The 14825-nt window shown below is 47.4% G+C and overlaps 1 protein-coding gene across 2 annotated transcripts in view; it reads left to right on the forward strand.

The window, feature by feature from the left end:
- LOC130290757 (cytochrome P450 2F3-like) overlaps positions 1-14825 on the forward strand; it is a 92770-nt gene that overhangs the window by 73975 nt on the left and 3970 nt on the right. The gene's annotated exons all lie outside the window — the stretch shown is intronic.

Raw genomic sequence — 14825 nt, forward strand, 5'->3', positions numbered from 1 at the left:
ATAACCCTTTCAGTTTTCCACCTAAAAATCCCTATTATGGCTTATTTTTTGCGTCGCCAATTCTACTTTGCAGTGACAGTCACTTTACCCAAAAATGCACGGCGAAACGGAAAAAAAAATCATTGTGCGACAAAATCGAAAAAAAAACGCCATTTTGTAACTTTTGGGGGCTTCTGTTTCTACGCAGTGCATATTTCGGTAAAAATGACACCTTATCATTATTCTGTAGGTCCATACAGTTAAAATGATACCCTACTTATATAGGTTTGATTTTGTTGCACTTCTGGAAAAAATCATAACTACATGCAGGAAAATTTATACGTTTAAAAATGTCATATTCTGACCCCTATAACTTTTTTATTTTTCCACGTACGGGGTGGTATGTGGACTCATTTTTTGCGCCGTGATCTGATGTTTTTATCGGTATGATTTTTGTTTTGATCGGACTTTTTGATCACTTTTTATTCATTTTATAATGTTATAAAAAGTGACCAAAATACGCTTTTTTGGACTTTGGAATTTTTTTGCGCGTACGCCATTGACCGTACGGCTTAATTAATGATATATTTTTATAGTTCGGACATTTACGCACGCGGCGATACCACATATGTTTATTTATTTATTTTTTTACACCGTTTTATTTTTTTTATGGGAAAAGGGGGGTGATTCAAACTTTTATTAGGGAAGGGGTTAAATGACCTTTATTAACACTTTTTTTTTACTTTTTTTTTGCAGTGTTATAGGTCCCATAGGGACCTATAACACTGCACACACTGATCTCTCATCCTGAGCACAGGCGTGTATTAACACGCCTGTGATCAGCATTATCGGCGCTTGACTGCTCCTGCCTGGATCTCAGGCACGGAGCAGTCATTCGTCGATCGGACACCGAGGAGGCAGGTAAGAGCCCTCCCGGTGTCCGATCAGCTGTTCGGGACACCGTGATTTCACCGCGGCGGTCCCGAACAGCCCGACTGAGCAGCCGGGATACTTTCAGTTTCACTTTAGAAGCGGCGGTCAGCTTTGACCGCCGCTTCTAAAGGGTTAATACCGCACATCGCCACGATCGGCGGTGTGTGGTATTAGCCGCGGGTCCCGGCTGTTGATTAGCGGCGGGACCGACGCGATATGATGCGGGATCGCGGCGCGATCCTGCTTCATATCGCGGGAGCCGGCGCAGGACGTAAATATACGTCCTGCGTCGTTAAGGGGTTAAACAGATTTGTAAATTACTTCTATTAAAAAATCTTAATCCTTCCAGTATTAGCGGCTGTATACAACAGAGGAAATTCTTTACTTTTTGGATTTCTTTTCTGTCACGACCACTGTGCTCTCTGCTGACACCTCTATCCATGTCAGGATCTGTCCAGAGCAGGAGCAAATCCCTATAGCAAACCTATCCTGCTCTGGACAGTTCCTAAATTGGACAGAGGTGACAGCAGAGAGCACTGTGGTCATGACAGAAAAGAAATCCAAAAAGAAAAGAATTTCCTCTGTAGTATACAGCCACTAATAAGTACTGGAAGCATAATTTTTTTTTTATATAGAAGTAATTAACAAATCTGTTTAACTTTCTGGAATCAGTTGATTTAAAAAAAATAAAAAAAGATTCCACCAGAGTACCCCTTTAAAGGGTACCTCTCATCAAATAAACTTTTGATATATTTTAGATTAATGAATGTTGAATAACTTTCCAATAGCATGTTAATGAAAAATACGCTTCTTTCTATTGCATTTTTCCCGATCAGTCCTGTCAGCAAGCATTTCTGACTCATGCTGGAGTCCTAAACACTCAGAGCTGCCAGCCTGCTTTGTTCACAGCCAAACAGGCTGTGAACAAAGCAGGCTGGCAGCTCTGAGTGTTCTCCTTTGTGAACAAAGCAGACTGGCAGCTCGTAGTGTTTAGGACTCCAGCATGAGTCTGAAATGCTTGCTGCCAGGACTGGTAGGGAGACCCCTAGTGGTCATTTCTTCAAAGTGGAAAATTAAATAGAAAGAAGCATATTTTTTAATAACATGCAATTGTGAAGTTATTCTGCATACATTAATCTATAATATATCAAAAGTTTTTTTGATGAGAGGTACCCTTTAATCTACTATTAAGGCCAGGTTCACAATTCAACAGTAGTGTTGCTCGCGAATATTCACAATGCGAATTTTATTCGCGAATATCACATATTCGCGAATTCGTGAATATTCGCGAATATAGCACTATATATTTGCAATTAAGAATATTTGTATATATTTTTTTTTTTTGTTTTTTTTTTCATAGTACACATCACAGTGATCCTCCCTCTCTGCTTCCAGCTTGTGTGGTGTAAAGAAGGCTCTAATACTACTGTGTGAGAATGGCGTACAAAGTTTCGCATATGTGAAAATTTGCATATGGTAATTTTTGCATATGCAAATTTTTGCTTATGCAAATTTCCGTATTTGTTAATTTTCGCAAATGCTAATTTTCGCATATGCAAATTTTCTCATATGCGAAAATATAACGCGAATATTACGAATACGCAAATTTTGCGAATATATGACGAATATTCGTCCATATATTCGCGAAATATTGCGAATTCGAATATGGCCTATGCCGCTCAACACTATTCAACAGTATGTGGTAGGTATACAGTACATTGGTATCTGTTGAAATGACATGCTGACATATAGATTCCTTAACACTGAAATTGCAACACCAAGAAGGGAAAGCATCCTAATTTATTCAGTATCTAGTATGAGCTTTGCTTGCAGAAGTACAATCATTTAAACGCTTTGACATGCTATCATGGAAGTTATTAATGGTTGTCTGAGGAATGTTACTAATAATATCAGGTTACTGGCAGAACACTTTGCGTTTGACAACCAATGACTTTCCAGATGTGATCAATAGGTGACAGGTCCCAAGACATTGCAGGACATAGTAGAATGTTTTAGGCCACTCTGACTGCTCACAGTAGCACGAGTAAAACGTGGACTGACAGTAAAAAACAGCTCCTGGGACAAACTGCTATACCACTGGTTCTACAACCAAATCAATGTAACACTAAGCTATTAGTACCTAGAATAAAGACTAGATCATGCTACCATATATTATGCCAACTCACATTATCCTGGGAGAAGAACAGACGTTTCATTCCCTTCTTATGGTGCTGTCTACGTGGTCTCCACCAATCTCCGGCTATCATTGCGACAAAAGCAGAATTCCTTGTTGAAGAGGATAAACCTTCATTATTGCCTCCATTGCCATCTTGCTCTGCACCATGATAGCCTATGATAGTGGCATGAGGTCAGGGGAACACCTGTAGCTGGACGTCTGGCTTGTAGCCCAATTTCATGCAAGTGGTTTCTGATGGTTTGTGTAGACACTGTTCAATGACCTAGGCTTAGTATGAGACATATAATTTCACTTTCAGTACAGAATGGATCACTACGCACCATTCTACTAATCTGATGTTCCATCCGTGTAGGGGATCCCTCTGGGAACCTATTGTAGTCGTTCCAGTTCTTCTTTGGGCTCTTAACCAGTGGGAGATGCAATATTAAATAGGGCTAAACCTACTGGCCTACACGTGTAGTAATCTGCCAGAGTGCCAATGTCTTTCCATTTGCGACAAGTGGTTTAATGTGGCAGAAAAATGGCTTTCTGTTTCAATACCTTAATTGTGTTTGTTTGTTTTTTCAAATACAGTAGTAAATACAAAAATAAAAGAAATAAAAATGAAATATTTTGTTCCTTACAGTTTAAGGACAACTATCAGCATATGTAAGGCATGGTCTATTACACACATAGGGGGAGATTTATCAAAAACTGTGCAGAAGAAGAGTGGTGCAGTTGCCCATGGCAACCAATCGGATTGCTTCTTTTATGTTTAAAGAGACATTTGAAAAATGAAAGAAGCGAGCTGATTGGTTGCTATGGGCAACTGGGAAACTTTTCCTCTGGACAGGTTTTGATAAAGCTCTCCCCATAATGTCCACAAAAAAGGAACATCACAAGCAGTAATACAGTATAAAAAGGACAAATCGGTACGATTGTATAACATTCACTAGAAGCATCCGTGAGTCATCCATAAAGAAAAGTGCTTTGTTTCCATGAAGCTAAAAAAGATTTTAAAAAATTGTCCACAAAACCGCTCACTTACGTAATAGCAGATTTAGAGATGAGCGAATTTTTGAAAAATTCGATTCGGCCGATATGCCAAAATTTCCCCCAAAATTTATTCATGACGAATTGCTATTAAAAACAGCTATTTCTGGCCTACAGAGAGCCTCAATAGGGGTGTAGAACACTTGGCCTTGCTGTAAAATGTTTGGGTTAGTGAAATAATACTGTTATTCAATATGACATGCAGATCAGAGGCATCGCTATTAGAATCACTGTCGCTGAGTGGCACAATGGCAGAGATTGGAGATGGCATCAATATGAGGAGACCATATAGTGGCTGAATGGCACACCCTGGAGGTGGCGGAAGCATGACAAGACCAAATAGTGGCTGAATGACACAGCGTGGAGGTGGCTGCAGCATGAGGAGACCATATAGTGGCTGAATGACATAGCATAGAGGTGGTGGCAGCATGAGGAGACCATATAGTGGCTGAATGACACAGCGTGGAGGTGGCGGCAGCATGAGGAGAACATATAGTGGTTGAATGACACAGCCTGGAGGTGGCGGCAGCATGAGGAGAACATATAGTGGCTGAATGACACAGCCTGGAGGTGGCGGAAGCAGGAGGAGACCATATAGTGGCTGAATGACACAGCATGGAGGTTGCGGCAGCATGGGAGAACATATAGTGGCTGAATTACACAGTCTGGAGTTGGCAGCAGCATATAGTGGCTGAATGACACAGCCTGGAGTTTGCGGCAGCATGAGGAGACCATAAAGTGGCTGAATTACACAGCCTGGAGGTGGCGGAAGCATTAGGAGACCATATAGTGGCTGAATGACACAGCAGGGAGGTGGCGGCAGCATGAGGAGAACATATAGTGGCTGAATGACACAATCAGGAGTTGGAGGAAGCATATAGTGGCTGAATGACACAGCCTGGAGTTTGCGGCAGCATGAGGAGACCATATAGTGGCTGAATGACACAGTGCTGAGGTGGTGGCAGCATGAGGAGAACATGGTGGCAGTATGAGAAAGCTTGGAGCTGGCATCATCATGAGGAGAACATATGGTGGCAGTATGAGACAGCTTGGAGCTGGCATCAGCATGAGGAGAACCTATGGTGACAGGATGAGACAGCCTGGAGGTTGCAGACATAGTGGCGCTGTGGGTGGCAATACCAGTACCCAGTGATGAAGGTGGGTGAAAAAAGGAGAGCTTGGCATCAGATGTGTGGCATCAGGCGGGTGGTAGGATCAGAATAGTAGCTGAGGCAGGTAGACAGAAGAAAAAGGTCTCTTTTATAAAAGTGTGCACAAGTAAGTATTGAGGATGTGCACTACGTAAAACTTAACTTTTAATATTATGCTTAGGATAAAATATATGGGCCCCAGATAAAAAAAAAAAAAAAAAAATCTAACCAAAGGAAAGGTGTTCAAAAAACACCATGTGCTTCCTACACCACCAAGTATTGATGTGTTGCAAAGACCTCTAAAAGGTAGCAATGTATGGTCCATTAAAACCAGTGGGGGTAAAAACTTCCCCTGTAAAGCCCTACTCTTGCATTATTAATTCCCTTCTTGGCAAGTTTTACTCGCCCTAAAAAGGGCAGCCCCACACAGGAACCTCTCCCTATTTCCACCTACAAACACTGCCATTTCCCAGTGTTTTTAGGTGGAAATAGGGATTGGTTCCTGTGTGGGGCCGCCCTTTTTAAGACAAGTAACACTTTCCTCGAAAAGGTGGACCCTAAAAAGGGCAGCCCCACACAGGAAACTCTCTATTTCCACCTAAAACCCCTGGGAAATGGAAGTGTTTGTAGGTGGAAATAGGGAGAGGTTCCTGTGTGGGGCCGCCCTCTTTAGGGCGAGTAACACTTGCAAAGAAGGGAATTAATAATGCGACAGTTGGGCCTTACAGGGTATGTTTTTACCCCCAACGATTACAATGGACCATACATTGTTACCTTCCACCTTTTAGAGGTCTTTGCATAACATCAATACTTGGTGGTATAGGTGGCACATGGTGTTTTATGCACACCTTTCCTTTTGTTTGATTAGAAAAAAAAGTTAAGTACGTATATTTTATCTTAAGTTAAGTTTTAGCTAATGCATATCCTCACTACTTACTTGTGGTCTGATGGCGAGGAATGTCTGTAACTGGGGAGCAGCACCTGAAACATGTTTTGCACTATCCATATTTGTGAAGTGTTGGTGTGGCACCATGGTCAATCTACTCTGATGCATCTGGCATTGGTGGGGGGGAAATCCTGGCTGATCCATCCCTGATTCATCTTCACTAAGGTCAGTCTCTCCACATTTTTCATGGACAGATGAGTTCTCCTTGGGATTATTATGGCCCCTGCTACACTAAACACCCACTTTGATGGCACACTACTGGCCGGGCAGAACAGCTTTTCCAGGGAAAACTCTGCTAGTTGCAGCCAAAATGTTTGGCTGCCCAGAAGTTCAGCGGACTTGAAGGTGTGTTGGAATGGTCATGTCAAGGTATGCCACCACCTGCTGGTTCAGGTCCTGCTCCAGGTCTACCTGTGGCTGATGAGTTGCTTCACTATGCAGGTGAAGAAAGCTACTCATCAGCGACTGGAGACTCAGGCTGCTGATGGAGCTGGTACTGCTCTTGCCACCCCACATCTCCCCAGCAGCCATGGCAGTGGAAGAGCCCCCCCCCCCCCCCGAATCATACCTACGAGAGGATGGACGATGGCAAAGATAGGCATCGGCCAACTGACCATGTAGGATCTCTCTGTAGTAGGTCAGTTTGTCCTCCCTCTCAGTGGGTGTGAAAAAGGCTCCCATTTTGTGCTGGTAGCAAGGGTCCAATAAGGTGGAGAGCCAGAAGTCATCCCGCTGCCGAATGGTGACAATTCTGTGGTAACTATGCAAGCAAGTGAGCATGCATTTTGCCATTTGTGCAAGTGACTCAGAGGGACTACCTGCCTCCATCTCCACTGCATATTGCCACGGTGTGTCTGGGTCCTATGTCTCTCCATCCTCATAACCCTCTAGCTCCTCCAGCTGCTCCTGCTCCTCCTTTCCTGTCAGATGACTAGAAAAACCGCCCATCTCGTGAAACCTAAACTGTGCTCCACTGTGCACCTCCTCCTCCAGTTCAGCCCCCACAGGGCTCATGTGACCATGAGATGTAGGCGCCACGTCTCCAGTGCCCTGACCAGCCATCGTTTCCAACATGTGTTGTAGTAGATGAAGCAGTAAAAATAATGTTGTTTTATCCCGTAATCCTGGTGACTGACTAATAATGTGGATTCCTCAACGGGCTTGAGCAAACAGCAGGTGTCATGTATGAACTGCCGCTGGTTGACATTGAAGTTTGAGGATCAAAAATGCTGTAGGCACAGCTGGAAACTGATGTCTTTAGCTGCTCTCCAGTCTTCGTCAGGTCCAGTCCGACGAAGAGGGGTCACGCCCCTCGAAATGCGTTGTCCGTATTAATTTTATGTTGAATAAACTTTTTTAATATACAAGTCCGTTTTACAGTTAAAATTATACACTTGCCCTAGAGAGCGCCTAAAAACATTGGTTTCCAGCTGTGCCTACAGCGTTTTTGATCCTCTAACTCTGACCGTCGGAAAGACGGGTTGATGCCGGCTGTTCTCCAGTTTGTATAATCGGTCCAACATATGGAGGATGGTATTCCATGTGGAAACGTCGCAAATCAAACTATGTTGGGGTATGCCGTTCTGACGCTACAGCTCAAGTAGGGTCTGTTTTGCGGTGTACGAGTGGCTGAAGTACATACAAACCTTCCTTCGCATTGTTAGGATGTCTTGCAGAGGGGGAGAACACTTCAGCAACCGCTTGACAATCAGATTGAACATGTGTGCCTAGCAGAGCGCATGTCTCAGGCTTCCTTGTCGCAGTGCAGACACAATGTTCTTCCCAATGTCGGTCACCATGGTTCACATTTCCAGTTTTTCCAGTAAGCCATGATTCGATTTCTTGATGAATGACTTCTAGCAGTTCCTCCCCAGCATAACACCACCGTGCCCTGCACACATGGTATGCTGGAGGGGCACTGAGACTTGTTCATGCAGTGGAGGCTGAGGACACGGTGGAGGATGAGGAGGCGGAGTCGTACACTGTCACAAGACCAACGGCCTGAGAGTGTAGAGGCAGAAGCGGTGTGACCTGTCCAAGTTGCTGTTGTTGTGGCTGTGCAGGAACCACATTCACCCAGTAGGCTGTAAAGGACATACATTGTCCCTGACCCTAGTTACAGCTCCACATGATGGTGCTGCCGTGCACTTTGGTACAAACCGACAGGCTCAAGGACTGGCCCACCTTCTGTTCCACAAAATTGTGCAGGGCTGTAACTGCCTTCTTCGCAAAGAAATGACGGCTTGGCACTCTCTATCTCGGTTTGATATAAGCCATCAGTTCTCTGAAAGGTGCAGAGTCCACCACTTGAAAAATGAGGGACTGCAGCACCAGCATCTTGGACAGGAGCAAATTCAGCTTCTGCGCCGTTTTATGAGTGGGCGCATACTGTTGTCTCTTGACATGGCTTCGTCGATGGATTGCTGGCAGAATGAATGGCTTGAAGTTGGAGGAGCAGGAGCATCTGTAGAGACAAAAGATGTGTATGACACACAGCTCCCTTCAGCTGAGGTGGTGGAGCCTTGGCTGGCTGAAAGAGGGAGCGGCGTGCCACGAGGTGATGCAGCAGGCTGGACCAACACATTGGAGCCACAGTTCTCCCAGGCCGCTTCATGGTGATGCTGCATATGTTGACGCAGGGCCGTAGTGCCAACAGTGGGACCCTGGCCACGCTTCACCATCTTCCGACACATCTTGCATGTAGCCAGGTTAACATCCTCCGGATGCTTGATGAAAAACAGCCACACCGCCAAGTAGCTGATTTTCACATCAGCAGTCCACACTGATTGACTGCTACGGCCGCCGACTTCAGGTACCCCTGTTTCACTACCACCCAGGAAGGTACGCTGCCGTGAAGCAGGTGGTATACCCCAGGCACGTTTGGCTCCAGACTTTCCACTTCTGCCACCATGCTGACTGCCAACCATGCTACCACCTTGCTGATTCAGCTGCTGCCTCACGGGCAACCTGCAACTCTCTTCTCCTGATGATGATGAAGCCCCTTCTGCACCTGGCTCCCAAGTGTGATTGGCTTAATCATCATCATCATCATCATCGAGTTGTGTCTGCACATCACAGTTGTCCTCCTCTGGTTCTTCAACAGTGTCTGCTTCAGGAGCCTAAATGCTCGAAACACCACCTCCCACGCCACTCTCCTCATTACTACTTGCCCGCCTAGCGGAGGAAGCGGCGGATGTCTTGCCACTTCTTGGCTGGGCAATAGCTGCTGACTGTCCTCACCAAATAATGTAGCTGAACCCACAGCATAAGATACTTCTGTGGGGGAGGGAACACCATAGGACAATGGCAATGGGAGGACAGGGACTGCTCCCAGGCCATGCCAACTGAGGGTTGTGTCTGAGGAACCCATCATCTGTTGACTGGGGGTGTCAGATGTCACTTGTGATGAAGTGGATGACCGTGTTAACCAATCGATGACGGCAGATGGGTTGCTGGTCGAGACACGACCGCTAGCTGATACCTGGAGCTTAGGCCTCTCGCTGCGACTCCTGCTGCCACTCGCCCCTAGTCTGTTATGACCTCTGCCTGATGAATTTAGGCCTCTGCCACTCCTCTGTGCACGTCCTGGCAGTTCTCTGCCTGACATACTTAGTGTGTATATGAGAGGAGTACAATACGCTACAGTACGCTTAGAAATGTATTTGTGCACAACACCAGCTTGTTACGCCGAGCGCTCCGGGTCCCCGCTCCTCCCCGGAGCGCTCGCTTCACTCTCCCCGCTGCAGCGCTCCGGTCACATCCTCTGACCCGGGGCGCTGCGATTCCGCTGCCAGCCGGGATGCGATTCGCGATGCGGGTAGCGCCCGCTCGCGATGCGCACCCCGGCTCCCGTACCTGACTCGCTCTCCGTCTGTCCTGTCCCGGCGCGCGCGGCCCCGCTCCCTAGGGCGCGCGCGCGCCGGGTCTCTGCGATTTAAAGGGCCACTGCGCCGCTGATTGGCGCAGTGGTTCCAATTAGTGTGTTCACCTGTGCACTTCCCTATATCACCTCACTTCCCCTGCACTCCCTTGCCGGATCTTGTTGCCATTGTGCCAGTGAAAGCGTTCCTTGTGTGTTCCTAGCCTGTGTTCCAGACCTTCTGCCGTTGCCCCTGACTACGATCCTTGCTGCCTGCCCCGACCTTCTGCTACGTCCGACCTTGCTTCTGCCTACTCCCTTGTACCGCGCCTATCTTCAGCAGCCAGAGAGGTGAGCCGTTGCTAGTGGATACGACCTGGTCACTACCGCCGCAGCAAGACCATCCCGCTTTGCGGCGGGCTCTGGTGAAAACCAGTAGTGGCTTAGAACCGGTCCACTAGCACGGTCCACGCCAATCCCTCTCTGGCACAGAGGATCCACTACCTGCCAGCCGGCATCGTGACAGTAGATCCGGCCATGGATCCCGCTGAAGTTCCTCTGCCAGTTGTCGCTGACCTCCCCACGGTGGTCGCCCAGCAGTCACAACAGATAGCGCAACAAGGCCAACAGCTGTCTCAACTGACCGTTATGCTACAACAGTTACTACCACAGCTTCAGCAGTCATCTCCTCCGCCAGCTCCTGCACCTCCTCCGCAGCGAGTGGCCGCTCCTGGGTTACGCCTATCCTTGCCGGATAAATTTGATGGGGACTCTAAGTTTTGCCGTGGCTTTCTTTCCCAATGTTCCCTGCATCTGGAGATGATGTCGGACCTGTTTCCCACTGAAAGGTCTAAGGTGGCTTTCGTAGTCAGCCTTCTGTCCGGAAAAGCCCTGTCATGGGCCACACCGCTCTGGGACCGCAATGACCCCGTCACTGCCTCTGTACACTCCTTCTTCTCGGAAATCCGAAGTGTCTTTGAGGAACCTGCCCGAGCCTCTTCTGCTGAGACTGCCCTGTTGAACCTGGTCCAGGGTAATTCTTCCGTTGGCGAGTATGCCGTACAATTCCGTACTCTTGCTTCAGAATTGTCCTGGAATAATGAGGCCCTCTGCGCGACCTTCAAAAAAGGCCTATCCAGCAACATTAAAGATGTTCTGGCCGCACGAGAAATTCCTGCTAATCTACATGAACTTATTCACCTAGCCACTCGCATTGACATGCGTTTTTCCGAAAGGCGTCAGGAACTCCGCCAAGATATGGACTCTGTTCGCACGAGGCGTTTCTTCTCCTCGGCTCCTCTCTCCTCTGGTCCCCTGCAATCTGTTCCTGTGCCTCCCGCCGTGGAGGCTATGCAGGTCGACCGGTCTCGCCTGACACCTCAAGAGAGGACACGACGCCGTATGGAGAACCTCTGCCTGTACTGTGCTAGTACCGAACACTTCCTGAGGGATTGTCCTATCCGTCCTCCCCGCCTGGAAAGACGTACGCTGATTCCGCACAAAGGTGAGACAGTCCTTGATGTCTACTCTGCTTCTCCACGTCTTACTGTGCCTGTGCGGATGTCTGCCTCTGCCTTCTCCTTCTCCACTGTGGCCTTCTTGGACTCTGGATCTGCAGGAAATTTTATTTTGGCCTCTCTCGTCAACAGGTTCAACATCCCGGTGACCAGTCTCGCCAGACCCCTCTACATCAATTGTGTAAATAATGAAAGATTGGACTGTACCATACGTTTCCGCACGGAGCCCCTTCTTATGAGCATCGGATCTCATCACGAGAGGATTGAACTTTTGGTCCTCCCCAATTGCACCTCGGAAATTCTCCTTGGACTTCCCTGGCTTCAACTTCATTCCCCAACCCTGGATTGGTCCACTGGGGAGATCAAGAGTTGGGGGTCCTCTTGTTCCAAGAACTGTCTAAAACCGGTTCCCAGTAACCCTTGCCGTAACTCTGTGGTTCCTCCAGTAACCGGTCTCCCTAAGGCCTATATGGACTTCGCGGATGTTTTCTGCAAAAAACAAGCTGAGACTCTACCTCCTCACAGGCCTTATGATTGTCCTATCGACCTCCTCCCGGGCACTACTCCACCCCGGGGCAGAATTTATCCTCTCTCTGCCCCAGAGACTCTTGCCATGTCTGAATACGTCCAGGAGAATCTAAAAAAGGGCTTTATCCGTAAATCCTCCTCTCCTGCCGGAGCCGGATTTTTCTTTGTGTCCAAAAAAGATGGCTCCCTACGTCCTTGCATTGACTACCGCGGTCTTAATAAAATCACGGTTAAGAACCGCTACCCCTTACCCCTCATCTCTGAACTCTTTGATCGCCTCCAAGGTGCCCACATCTTTACTAAATTGGACTTAAGAGGCGCCTATAACCTCATCCGCATCAGAGAGGGGGATGAGTGGAAAACGGCATTTAACACCAGAGATGGACACTTTGAGTATCTGGTCATGCCCTTTGGCCTGTGCAACGCCCCTGCCGTCTTCCAAGACTTTGTCAATGAAATTTTTCGTGATCTGCTATACTCCTGTGTTGTTGTATATCTGGACGATATCCTAATTTTTTCTGCCAATCTAGAAGAACACCGCCAGCATGTCCGTATGGTTCTTCAGAGACTTCGTGACAATCAACTCTATGCCAAAATTGAGAAATGTCTGTTTGAATGCCAATCTCTTCCTTTTCTTGGATATTTGGTCTCTGGCCAGGGACTACAGATGGATCCAGACAAACTCTCTGCCGTCTTGGATTGGCCACGCCCCTCCGGACTCCGTGCTATCCAACGCTTTTTGGGGTTCGCCAATTATTACAGGCAATTTATTCCACATTTTTCTACCATTGTGGCTCCTATCGTGGCTTTAACCAAAAAAAATGCTGATCCCAAGTCCTGGCCTCCTCAAGCAGAAGACGCCTTTAAACGACTCAAGTCTGCCTTTTCTTCGGCTCCCGTCCTCTCCAGACCTGACCCTTCCAAACCCTTCCTATTGGAGGTTGATGCCTCCTCAGTGGGAGCTGGAGCTGTTCTTCTACAAAAAAATTCTTCCGGGCATGCTGTCACTTGTGGTTTTTTCTCTAGGACCTTCTCTCCAGCGGAGAGGAACTACTCCATCGGGGATCGAGAGCTTCTAGCCATTAAATTAGCACTTGAGGAATGGAGGCATCTGCTGGAGGGATCAAGTTTTCCTGTTATTATCTACACCGACCACAAGAACCTCTCCTACCTCCAGTCTGCCCAACGGCTGAATCCTCGCCAGGCCCGGTGGTCTCTGTTCTTTGCCCGATTTAATTTTGAGATTCACTTTCGTCCTGCCGATAAGAACATTAGGGCCGATGCTCTCTCTCGTTCCTCGGATGCCTCAGAAGTTGAACTCTCTCCGCAACACATCATTCCACCTGACTGCCTGATCTCCACTTCTCCTGCCTCCATCAGGCAGACTCCTCCAGGAAAGACCTTTGTTTCTCCCCGCCAACGCCTCGGAATCCTCAAATGGGGTCACGCCTCTCATCTCGCAGGTCATGCGGGCATCAAGAAATCTGTGCAACTCATCTCCCGCTTCTATTGGTGGCCGACTCTGGAGACGGATGTTGTGGACTTTGTGCGAGCCTGCACTATCTGTGCCCGGGATAAGACTCCTCGCCAGAAGCCCGCTGGTTTTCTTCATCCTCTGCCTGTCCCCGAACAGCCTTGGTCTCTGATTGGTATGGATTTTATTACTGATTTACCCCCTTCCCGTGGCAACACTGTTATTTGGGTGGTCGTTGATCGATTCTCCAAAATGGCACATTTCATCCCTCTTCCTGGTCTTCCTTCTGCGCCTCAGTTGGCTAAACAATTTTTTGTACACATTTTTCGTCTTCACGGGTTGCCTACGCAGATTGTCTCGGATAGAGGCGTCCAATTCGTGTCTAAATTCTGGAGGGCTCTCTGTAAACAACTCAAGATTAAATTAAATTTTTCTTCTGCATATCATCCCCAGTCCAATGGACAAGTAGAAAGAATTAACCAGATCTTGGGTGATTATTTGCGACATTTTGTATCCTCCCGCCAGGATGACTGGGCAGATCTCCTCCCATGGGCCGAATTCTCGTATAACTTCAGGGTCTCTGAATCTTCCTCCAAATCCCCATTTTTCGTGGTGTACGGCCGTCACCCTCTTCCCCCCCCTCCCTACTCCCTTGCCCTCTGGTCTGCCCGCTGTGGATGAAATTTCTCGTGACCTTTCCATCATATGGAGAGAGACCCAAAATTCTCTCTTACAGGCTTCATCACGCATGAAGAAGTTCGCGGATAAGAAAAGAAGAGCTCCTCCCGTTTTTTCCCCTGGAGACAAGGTATGGCTCTCCGCTAAATATGTCCGCTTCCGTGTCCCTAGCTACAAGTTGGGACCACGCTATCTTGGTCCTTTCAAAATTTTGTGTCAAATTAATTCTGTCTCTTATAAACTTCTTCTTCCTCCTTCTCTTCGTATCCCTAATGCCTTTCACGTCTCTCTTCTCAAACCACTCATCCTCAACCGTTTTTCTCCCAAATCTGTTCCTCCCACTCCTGTTTCCGGCTCCTCGGACATCTTCTCTGTCAAAGAAATCTTAGCTTCCAAAAAGGTCAGAGGGAAAACTTTTTTTTTAGTGGACTGGGAGGGTTGTGGTCCTGAAGAGAGATCCTGGGAACCTGAGGACAACATCCTAGACAAAAGTCTGCTCCTCAGGTTCTCAGGCTCTAAGAAGAGGGGGAG

The sequence above is a fragment of the Hyla sarda genome, chromosome 9 (assembly GCF_029499605.1).
Source record: "Hyla sarda isolate aHylSar1 chromosome 9, aHylSar1.hap1, whole genome shotgun sequence".
Lineage (NCBI taxonomy): Eukaryota > Metazoa > Chordata > Amphibia > Anura > Hylidae > Hyla > Hyla sarda.